At 35.8% G+C, this 26,562-nt stretch overlaps 2 protein-coding genes across 2 annotated transcripts in view; one reads left to right on the top strand and one right to left on the bottom strand.

Moving 5' to 3' along the window:
- The window catches only part of LOC126871186 (protein shuttle craft), a 223,773-nt gene extending 211,550 nt beyond the window's left edge, over positions 1-12,223 (top strand). The window contains exon 11 of the mRNA XM_050629685.1: positions 12,214-12,223. The gene's annotated coding sequence lies outside the window, so the exon portion shown is untranslated. The remainder of the gene's footprint in view (positions 1-12,213) is intronic.
- Positions 1-26,562, bottom strand: part of LOC126871223 (lachesin-like) — a 257,466-nt gene that overhangs the window by 104,042 nt on the left and 126,862 nt on the right. The gene's annotated exons all lie outside the window — the stretch shown is intronic.

Here is a 26,562-nt window from a genome sequence, read left to right on the forward strand (position 1 = left end):
AATTTCATAAGACGAAATATTTTTCTAAAAATTTATGCACGGATGCGACGCATCGAAATAACAAACGTATTTTTTTCTCAATTACTCGAATCTATAAATTAAAATGTTAAATATTATTGAATATTATAAATAGGAAATAGTACCGAAGAATGTACGATAAAATATCCAAAGAATAGTAGTAACGATGTCTAGTGATGTAAAATATATACAACTAGGGTCTTCAAAAATGTATAGCACTGCATTGTAGGCAGTCTAATAATAATAATGTAGTATTCTATTTCGCGTCGAGGATCTTTATTAGTTCAACTGTTCTTCGTGGTAACGACGAAAAATGAACTTAATATTTGTATCGATGCGATGTTCACATATCGAATATAAGTTGATTTTACGATAATCCTATTTGCCGCTAGTATACTGTTAATGTAATTACGGGTTCGCGGTGCACTCGACGTATTATATAATTATGTCGATTGCTGATTCTTATACAGACTGACCACAATTTGCAACTATCGATGGTGAAATCGATAAAGCGTGAAATTGAAATTTCAATTCGACCCGATGTCGAACCCTCCTGTACAGATCAGTGCATCGAGAAACTGCGTGAAATTATACGCGGGGTTTTTACGACGGGACCCTGACCCGGCTAGAAAGAAAAAATTAATCTTCTTCCAAGTTGTAAAAATAAAATAGCTTCGCGATCGGCCAGGCAACTAATTTGAAAATGTAACAGCGACGGTGCCAGAACTTTTGTCCGGATCGTAAGATAATTGGGCAGGTTTTCTACGCTTTGGCAAATGAAAATTTCATTCTCGTTCCATGGAAGAATAAAGGTTGACTTTAATTCCCGTAGAAGCGCGTGTGTACAGGCCGCTTAATTATAGCTTGATTAACGTAATCAAAATTGTCGAAGAAAATTCACGTTGAACGATATTTAAAGTAAAATCGAACGTCGATTAATATTTAATATTTATTAATATTATGCAATTAAAATAAAGCTACCACACGTGTGCGACATGTAATACCGTTCTTTATAATGGGCATAACGAACATCGACGATTTAAGACTCGCACGAGCACCGATTTTAGTTCACGTCATACAATTACACTGTACTTCTCCGGCAGAGTTTAAAGATACAGTTCAATTAATTAAACCAAGTCTAATTTAGCTTGATTAAGCTAACGATGTCTAATGTAGTTTAACGTAATTGCTCGAGCAAGGGAGACTTCGCTGTCTTTTATTCTATCGATCTTTCATCTCGCACCTCGACCTCCTTCGTGCCAGTCTTCGAACGGTTCCCTAGTAAAATGCGAAAGCCTTATTTGAATATGTATTATCACATTAGCGACGTAGGTCTTCGAAACCCGAATATAATATGTTAATTGACGTTTAAGCGATCTCCGGAACACCACTACTTTGTTCGACTCTCCTTAAATGCTACCAGACTTCTTTCATTTGCTTCAGATGCCACAGGTCTTGGTTACAAATTACAACCTTACTTTAATTACTTTAATTACTTTAATTATCTGCTCTCGTAGTCGAAGCACATGTCTACTTTTAAACATCATTTAGTTCCTTCTCAAACGTTTCTCGCGTATTCGTATGATAACGAAATGCTCGAAAACCGACTACGAAATAATTCCTATGACTGTAAACGTTGCTATACGCGATTCAAAGATGAACATAGCAGTAGACGAAAGTTATGTAACAACTTTATACGTTTGATGCTGATATTTTAACGGCGTTATACATCCTATATGAGCTGGAATCCTATATGAAATAATCGGAGGTTATAATTTATCTTATCTATCTTATCCATCGAATTATGCGATCTACGAATCTAAAACGGAAGCACTTTTTGACAACACGCGCAAAAGGCATATTAATGAGCTTGACTGAACGCAGGTCAACCTATCGCGCACCTAGACAGATATTCGTATCAATCTATATGCATAGATCGTACAAGTACTTGTTCCGTGGAAAACAGTACGCGAATACCCCACAGCTGTGCTCTTCGTATTCGAAGAATATTTTTAATCCGAACGAATTATCAAATTCGTAATGCACATGGTAATAAAACATATATATTTTTTCTGAATTTTAACTATATACTATTTCCAGTTGATTTGTGACGCATCAAACGAGAAGTTTTCTTTAATTCGTAAAAACGTGATGCAACGTTAAGTGAAATGAGTTGTAATATCGAATCGAGAAACCTTGTGCTTCGTTAAAAGCCGCGATGTATAACGCAGAAGATAAAGTAAAATGGCCGAGATGTGGTATAAAATCTATATATAAAATTCTAGGAAATGTGACATGAATCCAGAAATAAAAAGAATTCGGAGTCTGAAAAGTTGAAGAAAGGTAATGGTAGATACGCTACACGTGCTACTTACGCTTCACTAGGTTTCCGCTTTTCGACCTAATCATTTTGTAAAATGTTGCATATCGCTTGTATAGTAAACACAGAAAATGTAAAGTTCACGAGACATACGACAAAGAGATTAGAGCAAGAGATTGAAATTTTTGCTGTCTTTGGTTGGGCAAAATCATAGAACGTCTGACTCGTTTTCCATTCTCACTATCGTTATCGGTAGTTATTCGACTATCTAATTTAATTTACTTGTATTAGCGCATTTAATGCATTTGATTCAAAGGATAGCATTAATAAAATAGCGAAATCACCGAATAATATTGAATATTTAATTGAAAAAATAATTAGTTGTGTCGTATGTAATGGAAAATGTAGTTGAAAAATACAACGTTGAACGAAGATCGATTCGATGACTATATATTTTATACTTCTTCGTACTTTGAATTCATTCAGAAAACTGAAAACTTGTCTACCATCGCAAAATATACCTACCTTCCTTTAGACGAAACGATAATTTTTCATCCGCCTTGATGGCAATTATGCCGGCAAAAAGGAAAGGTCATATGTATGCGTAATAAAAATTGTACGAAAGAGTAGAGAATGGGGTGGCTGTTGTATCAATGGACTATATCGAATGTACGCCTGCAAGCTGTAGGAAATGAATGGCGAAACGCGAATACAAGATGAATTTCGAAAGATTCGGTCTTAAAAATTGATAGGTTTCAATCACGTACTGTATTTCACAGAGTGTTCTGTCGCTATTGGAGATTGCTTCGCTCGACTACACAGTAACAAAAGATACAGTTATAAAATTTTATTTCTCTGAATATCGGAGAGTGGAGCTATCGAGATAGGAAAATTCCGATGAAAATACTCGATCTTTAAAATCTAATAGATCGATAATTAAGTGGATCGAACGTCCTGTTTTATTTTTTATATTTATCCCATCCTATAAACTCTTTGACCATTTTAAATATCCTGCAACGAATCTAAATTATCGAAAGAGAATATAAACTAACGATAAGATCGGTTGTCGATAAATGCCATTAACTTTTTGGGGATATAATAATAAGAGGATTCTTACGTTTCGACCGGTTCGAAACTTTTTCGTAGAACTGCTCGATGAAACCGTTTAATTAGCTTCGAATGCGCGTTTCTTTCAAGGAGAGAGCAAAGAAAATCATAATCGTTTCCTTGCTAATCAATATAGTATACTTGACACTCTCTCGCCAACTAATCGCGAGTAATTATTTTCGTTGCAATTAAAATCGCTTGCCCCGCTGAAATCCAACGTGACTGGTTCTGACAATAACTATTTCGCTGGAACAATATCGATAACTCGCTTAGATCGGTAGAGCGCGAAAGGGAAACGTATTGTTGAAATTTAATTAAAACCAATTTCGAGCACCACTCAAAGGCGAGTGGTCTTACATTGACTCTAACCATCTTCGGCCAAGAGTCTCTGTTGTCCGCTAACGATGGCAAAAAACGAGATCTAGTGGCTAATTAGCAGACCTTCGGTCGTTCGGAAAAAACCGATGTATAAGCCGGATTTCTCGTGTAAACTTTAATATTTCTCCAGGTCAAGAAGAATAAAACCGATATTCTCTCTGAAAAATTATAGGGGACGTCGAATATTTCATTTAACACGATCTTCCATTTAATACGCGTCGCTTAAAATATTATTTGCTGCGCGCTACTAATTAACCGCTAACTGAATCAATCGAAATAATTTAGGGTAGGCGAAATTTCGAAGAAGTAGAATTATACCGATGCTGACACGAGAAATGCGATTAAATAGAAATAGATGGAAAAATAATAGACACGAATTCAATAGGTATAGTAATCATTTTATGCGAATTTCGTCTATAGAGCATTGTGCTTTACAGCTTTGTCTTTAAAATAATGGAGCTCGCAGCAGCTACGTAAGAAATCTTCCGATTAGTTTGAGTGGCACATGCAGGCCTAAATTCTTGACGATTAAACGTGAAAGATTAATTCGATGAAAATAAAGATAAATCTTTCCGTTGTTATTTTTTGAAAAGAGAAATTTAGCTTCCTAAAAGACTTTCCCACAAATTTCTAAATATTTTCTCCAAAGTACCGCTATTTTGTATACATATATACTTAATGGTATATTATTAATAATTATTTCAAATAATTTATTCGAATGTGAAACACAGTGAAGTTACTTTCTCTATGTTATTGTTAAAATCAGAATAATCGATTAATTGAAACGATTAATTGTTTCAAATTGCTATTTTTTTGCTTTATTTCAAATAAAATGTGCCCGAACATGGTTACATCGTACCCCGATTCATATCATTTTCAACAACGCTATGAACATCGACGTTCTCGTTAAAAATGCAGCCGATTCAACTGCAACGGTACAAATAACGTATAAAAGTTTCCATCGTTTCCACGAAGAGCGTTCTAAACTTTAGAGCCACAATGTACACGTATAATACCGTGAGAAATTAACTCACGAAGCTCCTACAGTATTTTCAGCGAACTAACAAACAGCGAGCTTAAACCGAAATCGAAACAAATCATTCGCCAATTTGTATCGACGCTCGACCATGAAACGCCAATTTTCGTGGTTACGCAAGTAGTTACTTGCCCGCCTTTTCGCGTCTAAGCTACACGCGAATGCGTGTCATGCGCCTGTACGAGAGAATTTCGGTGAACAGCGCATTTTTTTTTTTTTTTTTTTTTTTTGTTGGAAAGTATTAGCAACGGCCTGTTTTTCGAACGACCATCGATCCGGGGCGTCGAAGCTGCGTCGAAGCTGCGTCGAACAGAATGAGGCAGGCACAGTCTTGCGTAACGAACTGAGCCACGCCGGCACAAATAATGGAGGTTTTGTTTGGCGAACGGGGTAATTCGTTTATCTCCTTTTTCCAGCAATCCAGCGGCCGAACAACGCTGGGCTCCGGTACAGAAACAGAGCAGGGGGATTGTCCAGCTTCGAATCAAACGGAATTACGTGCATTCGTTTCATCTGATCGTAAACAGTTACGTGTTAACAACGCATGTTTGTCGGAAGCGGCGGAAGAGAAAAAGATAAAGATGAAAGGAGAGATCCGGAGAATCGATAGATAGTTGAGCCAATTGAACAAAGAAATGAACGATCGACGAAGAGAATCGTTCGCGAGAAGGGAAAAAGTAATGGATTGATAAAGCAAAGATAGGAACGTTGGAAGGAAAAATGAGGCAGAGATATATTGTATAAATTGTTGCGAGCAGCTACGCGACGATTCAATCGGGATACGATTAGAGTTTTATTTTAAATAAATTTTTTACGCATCGATCGTTTCAACCGGAAGTTAAATATACAGTCACGTTCGTTCAAGTCTTCGTAGACTTAAAAAAAGAGTCACTTTTTATTTAAATAAAGAATATATAACATACAATATGTTTATATATATAAACAACATATATAACAATAATATGTTTATTTCCTAACGTATGCAGGAATAATAAAGCCATTGTTAAAAGGTTCCAACGTTGAAGAGAAATTTTGTAGCCTTTTATTTTAATAAAGGCAGTCTTTCGTACGCTCAAAAGTTTTACTTTTTTGTTCCATGTTTTAAAATTATAAACGACGAAAGTTAATCATGTTTTTCTTAAATAAGAAGACTAATAGACAGAACAAAAGTGCCTGTTGACTAATAACAAAGGTTTGAAGAATCGAATAATTATTAGAATAACGTGTACGAATACTTTTGGAGAAAGAAATAATACGAAGTTTAAAATATAGAATTTAATTGTCTCTTATTTCTCTTCCTTCGAGTAAATTTATTGGAAAGAAGAAAGATACGCTTTGCGTATAGAAGAGATTCGGCGAAATAATTGTAAACTTAAGAAACAACAGATCAATGGTAACATTTACAGATAGAAATATACCAATGACAAATACTTGGTGTACGATACTACGTTGATGAAGAAAATACTGTTGTACATTTAGTTAAGTCCTACATATTTTATTTAATATCATTGCCTTTTATCTGTATATCCTATTTTATAATAAAACGATGAAAGAATAATAATACACGCTATAAAATCACTTTGTTAGACAAAATCAATGCTTTTATTTCTATTTTGTGATAGTAACAAATATATAGCGTATACTTATAATTTCGTTATACTTTAAAGTATAATCTTCGTTGTAATATATATAATTTTGTATACAACGGAAACAAACGATTATTATTTATGAATATTATAAAAAAAAGATCGGCGTGCTTAACGGTACAAGTTCTTGAAAATTAAATAAAGTTATTGAAATGTAAATTTATAGCGTCGTTTAAAATAAAATTTTCCTTTAATTCAAAAATATTTTGAAATAACATTGTAAATTAAATTTTCTATAGAAATTTCTTTGAGTCTTGTATTGTACATTAACGAGTTTTCATCTTGAATCAACAAGCGAACCTTCACGACGTGCTACATATTAACGTGTTCGATATTATACGTAAGTGCTCCAACTATTCGCAACCATCAAAGATGCTATCAAAGTTATTGGTATTCTATTATGGTCGTGACAGCAGTTTCGTTACAAAGCTTACCAAACTCGAATATTTCCATTAATATTAGCGATTGTTACACAAACTAAGCTTTAAATTACATATATTTTGCATCGGTATATATCACACACATTTTCGGCGTAATTATTTCATAAAGCTAAGATTGTATTAATAAAACACAGGCTCGTGAACGTGTTCGGACATTTATTCCGAAATACCTTTAAAGAATAACCCGTATAACGTCCGATAATAAGGAAAATAGTAATTAAACGATAGAAAATCACAAAACACAGAAACATTTACTCGTTCGTTCGTTAATAAATATACGAACCTTGCTAACGATAAGACTAAGACTCGCTAACCGAAGAATCATCGCACAACATCTAAGACGTTCGCAATCGCTCGTCGCATCGTATCATCCAGCGCGTACGTCGTAATTTCATAGGAACGAAGTCCTTGACGACGACGGTTACGAAGCGATAAGGCTATCGCTAATCCTTTTATTCCGGAGAAGACCGCTCTATATTATAATCTGTACTCGTTTCGCTATGTAGTCGACGGTGCTTCACAAAATGTCACTCTGCAGCTGTGATTAATATGCGGCTTATTGGTGAATTGCAGTCATGTGTGCGCCCTTGGTAGCATATTCATGCACCCGTGACTGTGAGGTAGTTGCAAAGCGGTTTGAATTTCTCTCTCCATCTCTCTCCCTTTCGTTTTGTCCCTGGCTCCTTCCTCGCTCTGTCATCCGACTGTCTCTCTTTCCGTTTTCTACATACACGAGGGCACTGGTGTGTGTACGCGTACGTCGCGTCGTATCGTTTTGGACGTAGCACGGACATTTGCTGACTGGCGTTTGGTCGAGATTACCCGGTCCAAACCCACGGTTTTCCTCTCTCTCTCTCTCTCTCTCTCTCTCTCTTTGAATTACAGCAAGTCCAATTTACAAGCATCGGTACGAAACGAATGCAAAAATGAATTGGACGTCATGAGCGACTGACCAGCCGAGGACCGATGCGAAAAAAGGGACACAATGCGGCGCGCGAGCAGTCCGAGAGAGAATCCTGGCCACGTACTACCCGCTAGTTTCTAGATTGGCATATGTATATCGTTAACGTCTTCTTCGCTTTAGTACTACTTGAGAGGATAATATCGTTGCTTACGCATTATTACGTCATCTTTGTTGAAGAATGTTGGAAATAATTATTATCGCTGAGATAACCAAGATATTCATGCTACATACGAAGGAGGAGATAATTGAAACACGTTGATTGCTAAAATGGCGTTAAATTCAGATCTTTAACAATGTCGTCTTGTTTCGTTGATAATGAACTATCAGGCGATACTGTGAAATTTATGAGTTCATATTGGTAAAAGTTAGTAGCGACTGTTGAGCGTTATATCCGGAAACTCAGAGGGTTTCGTTTATGCCACGGTCAAGAACAGTCGCTGTTTTTGAGAAATAAAATTTTAACTCGGACGGTACGTGAGAAATTTAACCTATTTTCAACAGTATGTTTTTTCAACTTCTTCGCCTCACTCCGTCCATAGTTTAATAGCCGAAACCTTGTCATAACAGCCCGTTTCATTAACTTTGTAAAGCTGTTTTTTCGTAGCGAGCGTGTCCTCTTATATTCATTTCAAGATAACGTCTCTGGCCGAAATCATTAAAGAAGACATTTCCTTTTTATGAATTACGGCGGAACGTGCGGAAAAGGCGGTCTGCTGTCTTATCTGCGAGACAAAATAGGTCTGCGAGTCATTCGAAAGGATGGATACGTTAGCGCGTCGCGTATTACGAACGCTACGAACAGCGTGTCGAATTCTTTCTAATTTAGAGTCAGCAGCTATTACACGAGTCTCGAGGATCGAACCTTTATAATAGTTTACTTCGATCAGTTGCATAGGAATTTGTTGCCTATTTGAATATAGATTTGTTCCTTAATTGGCAATTAGTTCTTTGTCTTGCGTTCGAAGGATTGTGCGTAATTCGCACTCTATTTCAATTGTCTCAAGTTTTCAGCGAAAATGATTTAATTTTCTTTCTTTAATGAAATTTATATCCGACATTTTGTACTATGCATGAGGAAAGTTTCTCTTATACCTGCTTTTTAATTAAAATTATACTTACAGTCTATCCAAGTGTGTATAATAACATAACATGCTCCTTTTTCGACATTTATATGAAATGTATATATATATATATATATATATATATATATATATATATATATATATATGTACATATATCTTCGCATTTATATGAAAAATAGTTCCGACTTGTTAGCGGAATTAATTCACTTTACAGAAACAGACGCGCGTTATAGCAGCCGAGCGGATCGAATTTGTTTTGACAACATAGCTAATGTTCAAGCGCTTGTAATCGTATTCGTGATCGCGATCCACTCGTGTAACAATGTTGTCGCGACCTATCAACTAAGTGGCGATCAGTCGGGTTGCAACTGTTCGGTTGAGATCGCGAACCTTGAACGATATTAACGTTCAAGAAGGAGGTAGATTAAAGATGTCTGTTAAGCCGGTGTTTAGTAGGTTTGTTTGAACTGTTTATTTGGTATAAACGGAAGATATACCGATGGCACAGAAATCCTAGCTCCCGACGTCGATCCAGCGAAGCCTCGGACAAATTACAATCACGGCTTAACGAAATAGCAGTCTTGTCGAGAACATGGAAAATTGAAGTTAACGTCGCCAAGTCAGTACATATTACAATTTACAATTCGAATTAGAACTTGTCTGGCAGTTATTTGTTATTTGTATAAATTGTTATTACATAAAACGAATGTGTCGAAACGAATCTGAACGTACGTCTGCCCTGTATGGAGAATGACGCGTGACTGAAATTTAAAGATTATCGAAAAATGGCAGAACACGATAGCATGACGAATCTTAAACGCAGTCTGGTATATACCGAGTCCCATATGAACTGTCTGGCAACGAACCTGATAGATCTTCGTAACGAAGACTACCAACTAGGTTTAATTAAAATAACAAATTAATATACAATAAATCTGCATCGCTTCGTGACACGCCACTGGGCGTTGTACACATTTAGTGCCACGTGTCGTATATCAAAGTTGATGATTAATATCTTCGCTCGATAGATTGCACAGGAAGGAAGTGGACGAAAAAAGAAATTTTACACAAACGTTACGAACATGTTGTTACACTCGTCAGAACGAAATTGCTTGCCCTATATCTATTATCTATTTTCTATTAATAGACATTGTTCTATTCATTCATTATTCATTCATTCATTGTTCTATTCATTATTCTTAGAATTGTTCGGATCGTTAAGTAAGGATTAACATATGCGTTACTCTATAGGGACTATGTTTTTTATGAGTAACGATGATATTTCTATATCTAAATATTTTGGATCGCATGTACACGCAATAATAGATGGTAATAGTAAATGGAAACTATAAAATACATACGCGCGTATAGAATCTTAATAAACGAACGCAAATAACTCTTTCGCTGTTTTCACAGCTACGATACATGCATTTTCGTACGAAACATAGAAGCAGCAATTCGGGACAATTAGTAAGGAACGAGGGCAGATGTAAATTGGATATCGTGAGTGACCGATCAATTAGGAATGGATTACGGAACGCTAAAAGAGGAAGCAATAGCGCAACTAAAATGTGGACAAAGAAAGTATTAAATTATTTAACCGTGTCTCGGAAATGACCGCTAGATTATCCAACACCTAAAATAAAAATCTAAAATGAAACGAATTAGGATAAGATCGAACAGAATAAAATCAGTACGATAGGATACAATCATCGAATAAAGACTAGAGGGAAAGTTCGTGAGTCATATTGATGCATACGTATTAAATAAATGAATATAACACTAACAATAACAACAACAACAACAACACCGCCAACAACAACTACAACACCAACAACAACGACAACAACAATAACAATAATAACAGTAATAATAATAAGTCACATTTCCTTTATCTTTTACGAGAAAACAGTTTCAAAGTTCATTACGTTGTTAATTAGCGTCGTAACAATTATAACATTTGTTTGTATATTTGGTTTTGAAATTAAACATATTTTTTTGTTCTTTTCAAAATTTGACAAATATTTCTCGTAATAATATTATGGCATCGGAGGCACTAAAACATTGCTTGTCCTAATAATCGTATCTTTGACTTTCGTAAAATTTCGTCAATTTGTCAGCTATTTTTAAAAGAGTTATAGATCTGGTCCTAACAGGTTGTCTTCAGTTTCGATCCTATCGTACTAAAATTCTCCCGTTTAGCGGTAAAGTGAGCACACGTATCATGATTTTCTCCTCTGATCTTCAAACATAATTAAATATGATTTAAGCGACAAGTTTAAGGCAAATTTGAAACTTCCCTGTTGAAATGTTCAAATTCAAAGGTAACTGTAGTAATTATCAAGCTCATAAACGCGAAACGCGTAACATCGTTTCTCCTTTGTTGTTTCTATTTGTTACGTTGAATGAATTAATCTTGCAATGGTACACGAGTTTGGTGAAAATTTAAAGGGAATAGCGACACGAGTAGGTTAAATACAGAGGAAAAGCTGTACAACACGCAACGACGCACATACCGGGGAACTGCACGCATTCGATATTCTAATGTTCCGTCGTGTCGACGATGCGACGATTCGAATCCGTGTATATTTTTCGTCGGCTGTACTTTCATAGGTATTTGGTATATGGAACTGGAACGATTCTGACTCGCCAAGAATCGACGCGAAGCAAACGCGAAGGTAAGTTGGTGGTGGAAATGGATTTGCAACGAATTGCAATAGAAACGATCGTAATAACAACGATCGTTTGATTACCTTGTAGTACGACGAAGAAAAAATAGCGGACGGTAGATGTACATTCTCGAAGATGAAGGTGTGTTTGCGAACAAACAGAATCCGAACACGATAGCCTATTTAATTTGCATATTTACGTATGTCATGCGCAGGTGGTTACAAGGATGAATCAAATTACATGGTGTCGCACTTGAAATAACGATAATCGCATTAAATAATTTCGCAGCATCAAATTAAACGGGAGGAATTCGAATGAATTACCGGCGATGGCCGCGTGTAGAGCGTCACGCGATGAATGTAATAAATAAAATGTACGCTAGTGAAATTTATAGATGATACGAAGGAATGTATCGTTATAACATTATGTAGATGGTATTAAGTGGTAACGAAATACGGTGAATATAATTATCGCGAAGAATACGATCGACGCCATGAATTGTGATTTTTCTCCATTTTTTATTATTTACAATCGCATCAAACATTGTCGTAGATTATTGGCAACTTAATAGAATGCAAAATTTACGTCGAATCGCAAGTTATTGTACATATAATCGTCCATTTAACTCGTTCACAATTATTATACGATTATCAATTAACTAAACGATAAATGTATCGTTTTGGGTGAAACTGGTGTTAAATTTTAGTTCAATACCTATACATGGAAAGCGATACAGATGCAAAGTGTACGTCTCTAAAATAATTACATAAATTTTAAATTGACGCTGTTTCCATGATATTAAAAATTATAACGAATTAAAAGTCAACGTTAAATAGTAAAATACGGAAGGTTCGAAGGAGTTCGCAAAAATGGAGATAATACATCGTATTATGTCAGAGTAAAGGGATATTTTATCGCTGTCAGAAATACATACAACGTAGGAAATATGTTATAATGTATAAATACGATTAATTTCGACATTCGCAGAATTCAATAATCATAAAATCACCAACAGATTTTCAAACCAAGTCAAAGGCAATACGAACAATGGAACGATGTTATAGAACGATAATACCGAATTCCAATGAAACAATGCCGAAAATTTGCCCACTAATCGTCGTTTATACCCCATATTTGTAGCCTGTGTGGTTTATGCTTTCATATGTGTACACGTGTACGTGTATAACCCATTATTTTGCATTTCAGCAATAATTATTAGTATACGAAACGGTAGTCTGGAAATATACGTACATACACGCGGTTCTGTAACCTACGTGTTATAAAATTATAAGAACGAAGAGAGCGTGATTATAAAAATAATAACGAATAACGTTGAAAAATTGAGTACAACTATAAAAGTCGATAATATATCAACTATGCTGTTTCGATCAAACCTTAAAAAATAACTTCCTTATCTAAACTTTCTCAAGAACGTATAAAAAGTTTTCAATCTTAGGCTAAAAATATATCTGCAGATAATATTTAACTAATAACAGTATATAAGCACTATTACGAAATTCTCGTTTCGTTCCCTAGATTTCTTATAGACTGAATCGTTCAGTCACGAAATTAATTATTTGTTTCATTTCGTCAAGACGCAAGCTGTATCCATAAAAAATTTGTTTAAACTGTTGAAATACTCATGAGCCACTATATCGTACGTATATATACATATATATATATATACATATGCATACAGACCTGTATTATCATTTCGATGCACGTGCTTTTTTAAAACCGTTTGATATAATTTAAAAACAGTTTCACGAGAACCGTGAGTACCTTTGACTCTTGTAAACCGTCTTTTCTAACACGAATATTCCAGGTTGTACTTAAGTCACGCATCGCCAGAGTTCGAGACGTGATAAGTTTGCAAGAGGGAATTTCTCCAACTGATGTGCAAGTTATGGTACTTTCCAACTGGTAAACTTGGCAGATTATACAATAACTTTATGATTACTATTACGTAGATTATTAATCAATTTCCCTGCCTCGAGTAACCAAATTCTCCTACCATTAATTTCATCCAGAAAATGTTTATCGAGGAAATACAAATATCCATTAAATTCGTAAAGTTTACAAACCACTGCTGACAAAAAATAAATTCATGTACTACTGTTTATTTTAAATACTCTTATAAATACTCTTTAACGTTATAGTTTCAAAATATTTGAGACAAAGTGCGAGGTAATATCGATTATGAGATAAACGTTCTTTATACAAGTTATACGTATAGTAGACCTTCCATTGCACGAGCTAATAGAGGGAAGAATTTTCGCGCAATGGTACAAGAAGCGTTTAGCACTGAATTTTGTATACGATAATCGAGATAGCGAAACGTGAAACGAAATATAACTGTATAAAATAAATATAAAATCGAGAACAATCTATTTTGCTCGATTCTACTTATTTTTTACGGAATATAAAAAGCATCGAAATGAATTGCAAATTTTTGTGGCAACTAAATTACAATTTTTTCAGTACCGTTAATTTCGCTATCGATTGACAAAGAATTAATCTTGGCTAATTAATTCACGAACGAGACAGTGGATGTTCCGACCGACGAACTATCAGCGATACAAAGGAACGTTCTCCGAACGATGCGAAGTTTTCCGTTTCCTGTCGCCGACAGGACAAGACTGCTGCAAGAACAAGCATTTACTATCACATGGTAATATCAGCTCGTTCCCGCATTTCGTTTTGCTTTTTCTTTTACTGTGACATTTACGGCAAAATTTGAAACATACCAGTATGATTTTTACGATACTTTGTTCATGACAGGGAAAAATATAACGAATGTTTTGTAATAATAAGCGCAGAGCATCGTTTTACGAAAGCTAGCAGCGATTCGTTTTACACCATTGTGAATCTCAACCTTCCGATATTATCCCGGCAACCTTCTGGACATTCAAAGTATTAAAAAAGGACGGCAACGTAAGCGTTACAAGCTTTGCCTTTTCCGTTCTTCCCTCGTTCTCTTTCCTGCGGTACCTAAACAATTTTGTGCGACGCTTCGCAGGTCAAGGAACTCTTTATTGCAACAGAACGGTATGAAAATAGACAGGAGTGGCTGTCAATAAATCGAAATACTATATTACGCACACTGTAACGCACGTTGAAGTTTAGCCAATGACGCGTTGCAAATTTATTTGTTGACATTTAGTTAAAGAAATGGAGGAAGAGCTGTTTAGCGAGGGTTTGGTACGATGGGAGGAGCGGAGGGTGAGTGTCGGTCCAGCAGAGTCGCCGCAACGTACAACTCTCATTTGGCTTCTATTGTCCGGGTATTGCTGAGCCCGGATATCGGCTACAACACATACCGGTTGATTGTAACATAAAAATCTACACTTTTCTTCATTGCCGATATTGTTTCCACTCGAAAAAAATATAGTCGTAATGCTTTTCCATCTACGCCAGCTTATTGGGAACTTATTCTGCAAACTAATTGGAAAAAAATGTTGCCTTCGACTTTTATCATTTTGTAGCCGATCAACGCTTCATCGAAATTCATACTTAGTACTCCGTAACATCGTTATAATTCAAAAGTTATTTCCCACGTATCTAGTTACGACAGCTACGCACTGACCATCCACTTATAACGATTATTAGTTTGTTATAAGTTTTGGATTAATATATTCGTTCGCGTACGTCCGAGATGCGAGTCGTATGAATCTCTAAAACGCAAATTAAACGTTACGAAATACTGAAAAATAAGTCTTCGATTTTTCAACTTTTAGCTCTAAACGTTACGTTTCTAAGAATCGATATTCGTGTTTCGAAAGTTATTAATTTTCTCTGTGAGCTGAAATTTAGAATCAATATCGCGTCTGTTTCGAAAATACGATACGAAATAATAATCATATTTGTGAGTATCGCTAAATTATTAGATTATTTGATCTTATATTAAAAAGGTATGAGGTAACACGGGAAAAAATAGACGGTATTTCAGGTAAATCAAACGCTTTTAGCAGTATATTATTTAACTGTTTAGTTTGCGTGATGTCTTAAATGCTGTCTACCTCGCGTTCTCAAAATTCTTGTGTTCCACCTTTCCAATTTAATAGGTTTCCAACGATACGCGCAGTTAAAACGGAACTCCTCTACTACATGTATTATATAAGATCATGCATGCTTATATAGCGAGACTAATATACAATGAAGCGCATCTCGTGGCTCGTAAATCAATTAATCACTGTAGCCGAGAACTATTTTTCTTTCTACTGAAATTTCCTTACGAGATTTATGAGCACTGCCACCCGTACCAGTATTATCTACATATAAGGTCAGCCAGAGCTAGCGGGGGTTAGTTGATTTAAATCACTCTATTCGAACGTCCACTCTGCTTCATCTGCATTTAAACAGTTATGCAGAAGTTTGCATGCGTGTATTCACGTACGCCACAATTTTCATCCTATTTTACAATATGCATGGTATTTCATATTCCCCGGACCGTTTATAAAAATATTCCCAACTAATTTCCAACCACGGAACTAGAATAACGTCGAATTGAAATTCAAAGGCCAGTTTAATATTTCGCTGCATGCTTTCAATGCTTTCAGAGGAGTTGATAAGCTGACAAATTGCGAAAAAAACGTTGGTCGATATTCTTGTTCTTCGATATTGAATCTCGTTTTGTCCGTAGTCCGAAAACGAATTAACTATGCATTATATTTTTATGAAAATTTGATCATTTGATTCTAATTGATAGGGTATTTGTTAACTTTCAAAATATTCTTTTCCATTCCGGTTTACGTTATGACCACTTTTATACTCGTATCGAGAATCATATCGTTTTTTCGAATCGGACAAGTAAAATGACCGAAACATCGGAGAACTCTCTTTTTAAAAGACTATTCCAAATTGAAACGTAAATAAATGTGTGGTGTAAAAAGTGTATATCAAAAAATGTTACTTTGCATTCCGGATTACGATATCCCTTTGATAAAATCATCCTTTTCGACGATCACGTATTCGGCCGTGAATCGATAGCGAACAATTTTAGTACGTAAACCAATCGGTTTGTATCATCCTCAATGATGCACTAATTCCCTAGACACGTGGTTCAGCTCTGATCGAAACAGAAAGGACCGAGGCAGTATTCATCGACCGATCAACCGTTAACGATCAGATCGAATGCTCAAATTTCCAGAAGTTAACTAACCGTAAAAAAGAGGGAGCCCCTACTATTAACCATACCCGAAATTAGTTGAAAATTTTAGATACGTCAATTTAAAGGAGCAACAGTGCTCGGTAGAATATTAATGTCTAAACTGGAAAATTTCAAGATGCGAAAACGTATAGAACACGATGGTAGTAGTATATTCCTTCTTCCTTTTGTTAGGTATTTTGACGTTTTTGTCAATTTCTCTCGATTTCTTTCTATCTTCGATTATATTTTGATTTTTCTCTCTTACTGCACAGCCATTGCCTTTGTAGTTTTATTTCTCTCTTCTCGCCTATTTTACTCTCTAAAGCATCCCTTCTTCTTTCTACTTCTGTTGTTGATAGGTCATTTCTTTGGTAAAATTCTCTCCTTTCTTCTTGTCACTTCGTCATCGTGCTACTCTCTCTTTCTATCTCTTTCAGACGTTCCTTTAATATTTCACTATCTGACTCTTCCACTCTAATTTTGTTTCATCTTATGACTAAAAAGAAATATTTTAATATAAAATAGTTAAAAGATGAAAGAACCTGTTAGGCATAAAGATATAATTAACGAAGTTTTATAGGAGCCAAAGATACATACTTTCTGTTAAAAGACATACTTTCCATGCTATGCGAAGGGTGTAGAAAAAACAGATAATTCTTTAATCTCAAAATCACATAAGAAAATAATTTTGGTCACATGAGATTAATTGACATCGTATTTAATTTTTAAACGATTTCACTGTAAAAAGTGAAAAGTCCGCATTTTTGTATATCTCATTAAATTAATAATAAAGATTTATTATACCCACGAAGCCACATTTAATAGATAATCGTCGACATCGTAAGATTACGATATTTCATTTATCTGTGTTGTTATAGAGAAGTCTCTCTCTCTCTCTCTCTCTCTCTCTCTTTTATGTTATAATATCGTTAGAAAGTCGACCCTCGACGATATCGATATCTTGCATAATCAGAAAACTGTATCGTATAAAGGTGTCAGGAGTGGGATGCCAATTCGATCTTTGGTTGCAGATCCGGTACTCTAGAAATTAGCGAAGAAACTCTAGAACCCGATAGAGAAGCAGTTTGGACCCGCTGGGAAGAACAGCGTCGGTTGCAATAAGAGTGGTAGGTGGCCGTGGACGTTGCTCGTTCGGAGGCACGAACGTCGATGGATGGAAGAAAGATCGAGGACAGGAATCACGAGATTGAAACCTGTTGGACGCCTGTTGGAAGTCAAGACAGCTGCAGAAGGATTGCTGGAAAAGGGAAAAGGTCCAGGGATACGGGAAAAGGACGACGTAGCGGGTACACGTGCAATTTCGTCAACTGCTTCCTCGCTTGTCAAATTCGTTCTGAACCGCGGGACGCTCGTCGCGAATCCTTCGAAAGAAGAACTCGTTTTAATCCACGAGAGCGAAGGTCGGTTGAAAGATGTTGATGCGACGAACGCTGGCGAAGAATGGGAGAATCGTGTCATCCGAAGAGTGGCGTCGGCGAACCTCGGGAGAAGAAAGTTGGGACTCTGAAATCGGTGAATGTCGGGGCCGCTGGAACGTGGATTCGCTTCGAAGCTCCGGGGCGGCCACTCGCGAGTACGAACGAGCTCTGATTGTGGCGGTCCTATGAAGAAGCCTGAATAATACAGAAGCAAATCCCCTTCCGGGTCAGCGCGATCACGAAGAACGCGCCTGTAGAACGTTGCTCTCAGCAAGACGCGAGCAGAGTGTAAGAGTGCTTGTGGGGGAAATACACGTTCTTAGACCGACTGTTGCACAGAGGGGAAGACAGGACTTCGCAGTCTGGGCCAAGAAGAGGGCGTCTCGTTGGAAAAGGCTAGAGACTAAGCAGAGGGTGGTCGATCAGCCGGTGTTCCATAATTGCACCGCCGATGGGATTCTGGTGGCGGTTTGCGAGGGAAAGAAGGTTTCACGAAACAAAAAGTTCAACATTGAAAAAGCAAAGTGAAGGCGAGAATGCAAATTAGTCATTCGGAGGATAGAGAAATTTCGGATACGGATACCGATGTCTCGCGGGGGACTTTTACGCGGTTTCGCCCTGGGACTTTGGACGAATTTCGAGGCGTTGGTTGTCTGTAAAAAGCGACGCAGGTAAATAGTAAGGTACCTGTTCGAGGTACAAGGAATGAGATGCAAAGTTGCCGATAAACAGAATAAAGTTGCCGCGATCGACTCGCCCGCCTTTTCACGAGAGGAGGCAATGACGCAAGCATGTGACAGCCACAGTGTGGAACACGAGTATTTGACAGTCGCTGTGTGGAATGCCATTGCCAACGCGAACCGCGTTCGAAAGTTCGAATTGCGCGCACGTGTTTCGATCTCGTCTTAATCAGAAAACTGCATAAACGTTAATCCATTGTATAAAGATGCAAATAAAGCAAGTTATGCCACGGGCACGCAACAATATAAATGTAGTTTATGTACCATGATACGAACAATGAAAACCAATATTGCTGGTCATAAAGTTTCGTTGCTGACTACTTAATAATAAAGCTAATCCGCTTTGTGTACACAGCTGACCACCTTTATCCTAGTTAGTTACTCAGTTTTATGAATACCGCAGATTTATTATCTATTCATCGACCTTGATTTAGATTTTCTTTCATCTAATGATCAATTCGTTTTTCAATTGGAGTATTCTATTCTTACCAATTTTCGTTAATTCTCGTCGCAGCATAAAAATTGTTTTAATCCGTGTAATCGCAATTACATCGCCTAACTGCACAATCGACACACGTATTATTTTTATATTAATAATTCGATTCGTTTCGATTTGAGTAAAAGATATTAACTTTTTTCAAAGATATACAAGATTTTATAAATAATAGACGCAAGAAGTTACAAAAATAAGGATAAAAATAGAAAATCTGATACATACCGATTAAGTCGAGAGCATCGTTGGCTTATAAGAATACGAGAAGACCCGTTGTTGCGATAAGATGTAAGTGAACGACGAAGCGATATCAATTAAGGGTTCGGAAACACCTTAGGATCGATTGGTGATTACTGACCAGGTAGCCTGCGCTCGGTATCAAAGAAAAATCTAACGAGAATCTATATCGATATAATTTTCCGCAGCGAATCTCGCAGCGTTAAAAATTCAGAAAGAATATCCTTTCGATCTTATCGGATATTTTTATTCTATTCATTTTCTTCTTGATCGTAATGGCAAAGTATAAATAAAGGAAGATTATATAATATAATAATGGATGAAATCAATAATTTCGAAAATGAAACTCATTTATATCTACATCTATTTTTTGATAGATTTAATTGCGTAATTAAAATCAGTCGCTTCTTTTTATACCTTTTGCCTTTTAAATAAATTTGATAATTTATAAATGGAGGTAAAATAACGGAAATTTTATATTAATTCCAGCGTAATGGTTTGTGAGTAATTTCTTACTAATAACTGGGAAATAATCCTTTCAAAGACAATTTAAAAAACGTAAATGAATATCATAAAGGGAAGAAAACGGAGAAGGTTAATTAATCATTTTTATCGCTCTTTTACAATCACTGCTTGATTCTTCTCTTATCTTGTCCTTATTCGATACTTTATCTATCCAATTTCCATAAGTAGATCTTTTCCAGAGGAAAAATGGGATCCGCATAAATTATGAAATAAAAGTAAAAAATCTACATCGATGGATTAATTCAGACTGAAATCTATTTTCGATTCAATTTATCAACTCGATTAAATTCCTACGTTTAATTCTCGGATCACTTTATTAATACCATATTTCTCCGCGTGTATTTACTGTATAAATTCTTAGAATATATTATTAATTAAATATAACAAAACTTATTTCCCGTATGCCTGTACGAAAAGAAGATAAGAACAGTTCTACGTGAGAATCTATGGAGAAATATTCAGCGTTCGATAAATCGCTAATTGCCAATTAATTAGTTATCTATTATCCATACATTGGCACGATTGATTCTGTTTCGACGATTCGTACGAGTCGTATTCCCTTCTTTCCCAGAATCAAAGGTTAATTAACCTTTATCGTTGACAATATCGCTACTAATTCCACTCTTCGATTTCATATTGTGCCCGATATCGTCTATCTGGCATTGTTCTTAAATACGGTATCAAGCGCAGAGAGGCGTGACGGTGAATTCGATCGAGCTTTCAGGCGCAAATTGTTAAATTTTCACTCGATCATCGAGCCTATTGTCAAACATCGGCGAGCGGATGTAAGCATATAAAGCGTCATGGACTGGACATTGTTTAGACACCGACGAAAACTGCCACGGCGCAAAATAGAATATGGAAAAATGTAATTCGAATGATAGCGAACAGCTTTTGTTTCTTATTTTCAAATGATATTTTCCATTCATGAAATAGTAAATCGAAAACGAATATATTATATCCTTTCTACTCAGTTTGGCGATTTATTTACTTCGGGCATTGAAATAATTGTTTCAGAAAACCGTGGAATATTTCTGCTTGTTCGATCGTACAGCATGCGTGTAATCTTTAATTAACTGCGAATAATAGTAACTGTGGCATTACTAATGGTTCCACTCTTTGATTTCGCTTGTATCGTGTACAACGTTATATCGCGTAACGTATTTTGCGAAATCAACATTTAAAGCGGCACAATTAGAACCATTATTATTATTATTATTATTATTATTGTTATTATTATTATTATTATTATGTAACGCGAAGTTACAGAATGAGCATTGATCGATGTAACTGTAGGAAAGATAGAGGGATTACGGTAGTATTCCCATATTAAAGATATAATTGGAGAAGTAATTGGAATTCTGCAATGTGTATTGTAACAAAGTATTTAATAAAATGTGCATTATTTAAAAATTGATTTGAATGCGGATAATGATGATTTCCAGATACACGTTACCTAAATACACGTCTAAAATGCAACGAAGGAAAAATTCGCTAAATTCGCTTTATAAAGTGACTTTATTCTATGGAGCTATTCTAGAGATATTTGACGAGATTTCGACTGAAATACCCGGTCTAGTTTCTAGATAACATGCGTGTTACATTTGTACGCTTGTATAATCGATTGGGAAAGACGCCACTTCCCGAACGAAAGTACGTCTACTGTCAGCATAGAAGATACGTTGATAGCCTGGATATTTTATAGAATAAAGAATAGATTATATATTTTAGACGATATATATTCTTCTTTTTTTTAATTAGAGAGCATCGAGATTATTGCGAAAAAGATGGCCAACGTAGCGAATACGAAACAAAATTCTTTGAAGAAGAAAAACCCAGTAAAAATAATATATAAAATCCTTTACTAACGGTGAGAACTAAGTAGATACTTACAATTACGATTCGATATGAACGACGCTATAATATACGATAGTAAAACCATCCCTTCGTCAAATTCGTTTTCATTAAATTTCTTAATAACCGTTTCTCCAAATAACGACGAACGGTACTACTTAAATTTGAAAAATCCTACAAACAGAAGATCGTAGAGAAGATGATGCAAAAGAAATTGCAAAATATTAAAAATCGCAACGACGTGAAATGAAAAAAATCAAGAAGATGGTTAAATTGATACTTGGTTTCTCTTTCATCGTTTCCTTTTCCAAATGGAAAGATCGATTGGCTCTATTCGAGTGGATATCCGAAAGATTTAGGACATGTTTGAAACGCAGCTCGCACAAAGTTTCCTTTTTCGCTGGGACATAATCTCGGAAGCCCAAGGGAACTTCATGGAGAAAACGCCCTGCCCTAAGTGATGGAGTGGCGCAACAGACCGGGGTCAGTAAATACTCCTATACAGATAACCCAATTGCGGCTGCTTGCTTCGAGAAAATCTATCATTATCCTTCAATAATCCTTCTTGCCGTTCACGACTCAATTAAATTGGATAAACGATGATGGGCTTGCAAGCTTTATACTTGTTTAGCATATCATCGAGCGTAATCGTACGCGATACGAACATCTTTTACATCTTATTTTTACTCTTGTGTTAACGTGTTACGAATAATATTGCCAATATCGATCATAAATTTTTTATATTGTAACTAGATTTTATGAGTTTTCTTATCGAATCAATCGAATTGACTATTACGTAGCGTAGATTATTGCCTAGGTAAACCTTGAGGAACGATCTTGTTATCAAAAACATTCTTCAGCTTCTCGAAATCGTTGATTTTTAAATTGTAAGTTAAATAATGTTCTTTCGAATCAGCGTAAATACTTCCGCCGACTTGATTCAAGCAGTGATATTTAAAATCGACGCGACGTTTTAGCGAACAAAGCTAAGCCACGTGTACTTCAATTACGATATACTATAGCCAATCTTTTAATGGACCATTTGGACATATTACAACAAATTTTGCTACTAGTCGTTCGTTTTGTCTCGTGATTTGTATACTTTGGTAAAATTCAACCGGGCCTCGGTCTTCTTACACGGTAATTTACCTACGAATAATATTAATAAATCGACAAGTCACACGTCGTAGATTATAGACTTCTTGTTCCTAATTCCGTAATTTTTCATCAAACGAGACAATCAAATAATTTATAATTTGTAAAATTTACTTATGAAATTTCATTTATTTCGTTATTAAACTTGTGAACGCGTTATGCAGGATATTTGTCATATCGATATTAGTGACTTGTAACTTGCGATTTCGAAACTTTCCATTAACAATATTAATTCGATCGTGCGGCAGGACTCTGCCGACGTATATCACAAATTCGATGCTTTTCATCGCCGCTTTTATCGTCTATGTATTATTTCATTCGCGTCATACGTGCCTTATAATAACATATAAAATTCCAAATAAAATAAAATTTGCGAAAGTTTCAGATTTTTATATCGAATTAATTATATGGAAACGTTGTATACGGCACTTATATCGTAACTTGCGTGCTTTGTTTTTTCGCAAATTGCCTACATATGACAAACAATGGAATAGTTGATGGTTGTTGAGTTTCCAGAGGTTCGCTACTATGCAATTATCGTTTATTAATTTGAGAAACAAAGTAACAAGACTGGTTACAGAGGAAAAAGGAAGTTAAGTTCGTAAGGAGCATTAGCGCTAGAAAATAATTACTAGCCTTCGTTTATATTTTATACAAAGTGTCTCAAAGTTTCACGCAGCACTAAGGTATCGTGTTACCAATTATACTGTGCTATCATAGTTACTAATGATATCATTACCACCAACGCAGAAAAACGCAAGGAAATGTTTTTTATGGCGTTAGAACATCCTTTACGCTGCCTCGATCTACAACTTTCTTGCGAACTGCAAATTTATGTACTCGTTCCCCTTTAAGAGGTTGAAATTTTATAACTTTCATGCCGCACGGTATGTATTATGCGCAACCTTATACGAGTAGACATAAATAATTCGACGAAAACAGCGAAATTGTTCGAACTCGCCTTAAACATTCAATTAAAAATAAATAATAATCACTAGCTATTACTCGCGAAGGACTGTGCAAATAAGTAAACGAATAGCGAAATAGACAATTCTGTATCGTGGAATAATCGTAAAAGATAAATACGATCATTTGGAATCTCAGATATCTACTCACATACATTGTACCGTGTAAAATGTATTAGTTGTATCGATCGTCGAAATTGAAAATGTCAACCGAGTGTCTAAAACTTATATAACGTATTATTCGATGGCAAGAACAAGTGGAAAAATCTGTAACATTTCAGCAGTGGTATAAACATAGAAAAGATAACGAAATATTTTTATTTGTACTTGAAGTAAAAGTCGAACCTTTCGGATTAAAAGAAATTAGTCGTTCGATTATTTAATTCGTTCAACGATAAAATTCGCTACTGATAGCAATATTCTCTTAACGTACGTTCTACTTTCGATTACATAGTACGTTACTACAAACCCTTTACAACGTCCTATTCGTCGTTTGATGTATAAATTGGAAAATCGTTAACAAGGATTTTAATCCAATACAATAAATAAACAAAACATTGTTTATAAAAATTCATCGCTTGCAGAATCTGCGTACTAATAAGAAAAGCATGTAATAGACGTGGCACGATCGATTAATTATACGAACATAATTATACTAAATACAGATATTCCAAGTAATTTCGTTGTTAACTATTGCAACAGGCAGACTGTTATCCTAGTCGTCTGAAGATTAATCTGGAAACCAAGATCCTTCTCAAAGGATTTAATTACAGATGTAACACCTAAGGATAATCGTTTAACGCGTAGTTATATTTGCAAATTTCTATACGACGGTATTCCTTCGCATTACACTAACGTAGATACGAAACGACTCTTTATCGATCATTTACGAGATTTCATGATAAAATCGAATTAGTTACAAAAACGTGTCACTCTTTACCGCGCGAAGATGAACAAAAATATAAGAAAAATATCAAAACTTCTAACCTTTCCGGACAATCCGATACTTTGCTATTAAGAAACGATTACCCTTGTCGTTGCATTTTTCATACCGTTTTGCGTAATAACACGCAACCCTGTTGCATTTGTCGATATCATACTAACAACAGATTTATTACGGAAAGTTGCGCTTAAAAATCAGGGATGTTTAAAAAGCACTCGCAATTTCCTGTCCGCGTGAAAAATTCAATGTTTCATTTTCTTCTTTGTCTCTCAAGTATGGATCGATCGAAGCGGATCGGTCCCGCCAGGAAACATTACGTGGCTCGTGTCAGACAGAGAGACGCGATACGGTCCTGAGAACGCATCGGCCCCGTGCATATCTCCGTTAACCACGCTTTTCTCTTTCCGTCTTTTGTCGCGATATTCGCGAAGCGGTGTTAACAAAAATTAATGATCCGGCGTGGCGCTTAAAAATTTTTACAAGCCGTAACTAAAACGAACGTGAATGCATGCGAAGAGACGTACGAACGATTCGAACGGTCGGCTATTTATTCACCGATACGTGCTCCCACTTTAATTCGATATGCTGCTGCAAGCTTCAATTTCATAGATGAAGATTCTGATTAAAGAACGGAAAAGGGATGAAACTGGCGGCGGTCGCTCTTGCCTTTCGCTCGTTGCTCGATCGAGGCTAATAAAATCGAAATGTAGTTGGTTAAGGTCGTTAACTAAGTAACGAGTACCCTGTCGCTAATAGTAGGAGACATTGAAATTGATATTCAAACGAATAGCGTTCGTTATTTTTATGTTAGAATAGTGGAATTACGTGCTCGCGTGAAAAGATGAAATAACACGTGATCATACTATTGATTAAATTCTGCTGTTAAGTCTGTTAGTGGAATTAAAGCACTATTCAGTGTTAAAATGTTATAAAGCATAAATTTTTAGTTTAGCTATTACCATGCTGTACTATCAATTTTTACTATTATTATATTTATATTATAGAATAGAGTTATTTGGACTTTTTAAGAATTGCACAGGAATCACGGATTTTATAATTAACAATTTCATGGATTTCTAAAACTCAAGACTTTCGCGAATTACATACGTAGGACATTAGAGCTCTCAACTCGAAGAACTCGAAGAACTGAGAAAACTTTGACATATCAGGATTGTTAGAAATTTTGTGGAATCGTTGTAAATAAAGCAACGTTGTTGCTTTTGTTAAATACGTTTTGTTATCGAGGAGTAAGCAAATAAAATCAAAAAGTAAAATAAAAATCGAGCTATTAGAACTGCGTGAGAACCTCGATATTTACGAAAATGATTTTCGTAAAGTACGAGCATGCGCTTGCGGTAATACCGTGTCACACTCGAGAATAGCCAGATCCTTATAAAGTAT

This window comes from Bombus huntii, chromosome 11 (genome assembly GCF_024542735.1).
Source record: "Bombus huntii isolate Logan2020A chromosome 11, iyBomHunt1.1, whole genome shotgun sequence".
Lineage (NCBI taxonomy): Eukaryota > Metazoa > Arthropoda > Insecta > Hymenoptera > Apidae > Bombus > Bombus huntii.